Consider the following 4200-nt stretch of genomic DNA (forward strand, 5'->3'; position numbering starts at 1 on the left):
TGCCATGAGGTCCGCCAGCCCAGAGGTAAGAGAGGTCAGCACATCAGCTTCTGAGTGATTGATCTGTTGCCAATGGCAAATGGAGGGACCTAATAGCCCAATTTCCACCCCTCTTTTCTTGCTCTTCTTCCTGTTTCTCTTCATCACCCCTCTGCTCTCATACCTGTCCAATAATGCCATTTGTCCTCTCCCCAGTGGCCTTCACCCCACCTGTGTCTCCTCACTCCTCTCCTCTCCTCTCCTCTCCTCTCCTCTCCTCTCCTCTCCTCTCCTCTCCTCTCCTCTCCTCTCCTCTCCTCTCCTCTCCTCTCCTCTCCTCTCCTCTCCTCTCCTCTCCTCTCCTCTCCTCTCCTCTCCCCTACCCTGCCTTACCACCCCCCACCCCCCCTCATCTTGCCTATGGATGATAGAGGATCTCCATGCTCCGATTTCACCCTCTCATCATGACATCCATTAAAGTGGCGCTGGGCCCTGGGCCCCCGTTGGCCTGACAGCACATTAGCACTCGGACCATTGAACGCCAACAAGGACCATCTCTGAATTATTGATACCAACACAACTAATGAGGATACCTTATCTCAGCTCTTTTGCTGACACACAAACACACACACAGATGCTCATGGATGGACTTGCATGCATAGCTGCAATGATGAACTATCTTTGCTACTAGTGCCCCAGTTTCAAAAACTAATATTCTCAGCGTCTATTGCAGAAATTATGGATGCCGTTTTCTAGCCTGTCTGACCTTTTGTGTTGTATGATGTTTGCCCCACATCTGCCTCTAAGTATGTTCATTATTCGGTGTGTATGATACTTATTTTTGTTACAGTGACGTGTCAGATCTTGGTGGCGGTCTTAGAAGTGGGAGAATTTGTGTGCACCTTAGCTAAGAGCTATCCTATGTTAACCTGATTTTCAATCTGTTAAAATGTGTGTGGGTGTTTGTGGCCCCTAAGTCTGTCAGTGTGGGCAGTGGAGCAACTATGCAGAGAAGTATTGGAGGTGTCAGCCAGCCTTCTTAGTATTCACTCCAACACCCTGTGACTCAGTCTCAGCCTAAGAGCGTGAGAAGAAGGGGGGTGCGGTGGGGTATGGTGGGGTAGGGGGGGTAAAAATAGAAAAAGATAAAGGAAAAAGAGAGAGCAGGACAAGAGGAGGCACTAAGAACATCAGGCAGCATTTTCTGTAGCCGCAGGCTCACGTGTTTGTATCTGTGTGTTTGCAAGCATGCCCGCCCAAGGGGATTAATTTTTTGACAGCTTTGTTAAGCCTTCTCTTAAGCGCTGAGCTTCTCAATAACATCGTGGCTGTGTGGTTTTCAAAAGGTCTCTCTCTTGCTATCCTGTGATTCCTCCTCTCAGGGGAAACCGAAGAGAGAGAAAGAGAGACACAGTAATGCTCGGACATGACAGGAGACATTGTTTGAGTGGCTTCTTGGTGTGGAGGAATTGGACCATATCAAGCTGGCTGTGAAGCTTTTCTTCAATTAGTGACTGCATTGCTAGTTAATTCTCTACAGCCTTTCTCTTGTGTCCGACTCTGTCTGTCTTTGTCTTTGTAGTCCATGCTCACGGTCGACTCTTCTTGTCACTCCACGTCTCTTCATCCCTCTGTCAGTTTGTATTTTGTTTAATCTCTGCCCCTCCTCCTACTGCTTCCTCCGCTCTGTCGCTTTCTATTTCATCTCTCCTTTTTGCTTGCCACCCCCTCCATTCTCGGCTCCACTCCCAGTCTAAATTCCATCCCTTTGACGAAAACACAGAGGTTGATAACATGTGTAACCTTGCCTGGACAGGTTAAGAGTTGGAGTTTAAAAAAGGTGAGAAGGAAAGAGTCACACAGATAAAAGGTTAATCCTTTAACAAGTCCACACACACATGGAGTCAAAGGATGTAGGGGGGAGGGGTAATAAACTACAAATGCAATAAACCGATCTGACAATCACACTGGGTGAAAAGAATATGGGAAATGAGAGGAAGAAACAGTGGTTGAGGGAGATGGCATTTTCAGTCTCTGTCTCTCCTTCATGACTTCCACTCTGCATGATGACAAGTGTCTGCCGCTGTTCTCATTGGTCGAAGCTGCCACCAATCAGAGCAGAGGCATGTAAGGTGCCTTTAGGTTATACCCAACCACAAAAACAGAGCAGAGAGAGGGAGAGAAAGACAGAGCGGGAAAGGCAGTGTTTGCTATACAGAGAGAGACCTAAGCAGGCATCGACTTTACAGTGCAGTGAAGACCTTCGCTCTGAAGCTCCCTGTGATGTGATACAACTGAGAACAAAATGCTTGTCAGCTGTTTGTTGGAGACCACTGCAATTCCTCCTGAAGAAGATCTAGGCTCTGTAGCCTCCCCCTGTGATTTCCTCCTGGCTGCTGTGGAGAGGAAGATCTAGGCTCTGTAGTCCCCCCCCCCCCCCCCCCCCCCCCCGTGATTGGCTGTCACACTTTAGGCTCCCCCTCCTCTCTCTGACTCCCCCCTCTCTCTCCCTCTCTCTCCTCTTTGCAACTAACCCCCTCCATACTGTCCTCAGGCTTACCTGAGCCACAACTGCAGTAACACTGGACCCCCTCCTCCACACACACACACACACACACACACACGCACACACACAAACACACACACGCACACACACACACACACATACACACACACACACGCTCTCTCTCTCTCTTACACACACTCATCTCTTCACCTGGAGAGGGCAGGCACACTGGACGGCATGTGCAGCAGCAGCAGTCTCTCCTCACATCTAGTGCTGCCTCGCTGAGTTGCCTCTTTCTGGAGAGTGGAGAGGAACTCTGAAAAGAGATTTTGGAGCCATTGACCCTTGGCGAAAGAAGGGGAGACGGGGGCAGTGAGGGACAAATTGTCAACCGAGGGACACCAAAGGCAACACACAGCATGATTTTGGGTGAGTTGTCACTTTTTGGTGCATGGGATTTTGGAGAGGTCAGTAATGTTGTTGGATCACTAATCCCTACTTAAAGTTGGCCACCAGCAGGTCTTTATTAATAGCATGCTTGGTTTCCATTCCACACAGACATCTGTCAATACTGGCCACTGTGATGACCCTTTAAATCATGGTTAGTGCTTGTAATTACGATAATAGTGTGCCACTAAAATGGCAGGTGTGAGTGATGACAGGGAAGGTCAAAGTGTTTGGAGCTGGACTGTATCATTATGGGTTGTTTGGTCACATGACCAGACTCCACGTTCTCATGTCCTGTAAGAAGAGGTGAAGTGAGAAAGATGGTGTCATACCAACCCACTAATAACTGATAATAAGATACACATTTATACAAATAGCCAATACAAAATTCATCAAGTGTTGCTCTACTTTACCTGGCCTTTTCTTATAACCCTATAACAGGTCATCACACAAGTGGCATTTTAAAAAGAAAAACATTCAGTCCTTGGCTTGCAGCACAGTGAAGCTTTTAGTTATTTTACAGGGTTGCTCTGTTCTGAGTCAGCCAGGGCTTTCTTCTTTAGTATTCTGGTCTCATAGTGGCTATGTCTGAGAGAGAGGGATTCTGTGTGGTCTCTGAGCTCCACATACTTAGCGTTTACATTCATACAGAGGATGGGAGCTTGCCACTGTAAGTCCAGTGATATGAACAATCCTGGATATGTTACTGTGTAGAAAAAGATAGGAAGAACATGCTGTGTGTTTTAATACGTAATGCAGTGTGTGTCAGTTTGTGAAAGTCTTCTAGAGTCTTCTAATTTCTGAATGATAGTGTCTGTTGAACTGTGTGTGTTAAATCGGCGTGCATTTTCTTTTAAGCGTGTGTGTTGCTATGTGCCCTGCTGGAGAGGCGACTTTGTTTTAACGCATGCCTGGGCTGATTCAGGCACAGCTTTGCTTCTCTCCCGGCAGGCATGTTTTTCAAGCAGACATCTCTAATGATTATAGGGAGTCATACAGTCTGAGGTGTGTGAGTCTGAAGTGTATGTGTTGAAGAGTGTGTGTTCTTGTGAGAAAGTCAGTAAAGTTCATGTCTGTGAGAATGAGGATGTGTGAGTGTAACTTTCTCACTCACAAGTTTGTCTTTTGTTTGTTTCAAAGGGAGATTTGTTCCATTTCTGTTCTAATATGTTTACGGTGTCTGTTTTTGCATGGGCTACATTTCCAGTTTCTGCAGCTGGTCAGAAGTGAATATTTACTTTAGTTGAGCCTCATTTAACAGTTAGGCA

The sequence above is a fragment of the Scomber scombrus genome, chromosome 10 (genome assembly GCF_963691925.1).
Source record: "Scomber scombrus chromosome 10, fScoSco1.1, whole genome shotgun sequence".
Lineage (NCBI taxonomy): Eukaryota > Metazoa > Chordata > Actinopteri > Scombriformes > Scombridae > Scomber > Scomber scombrus.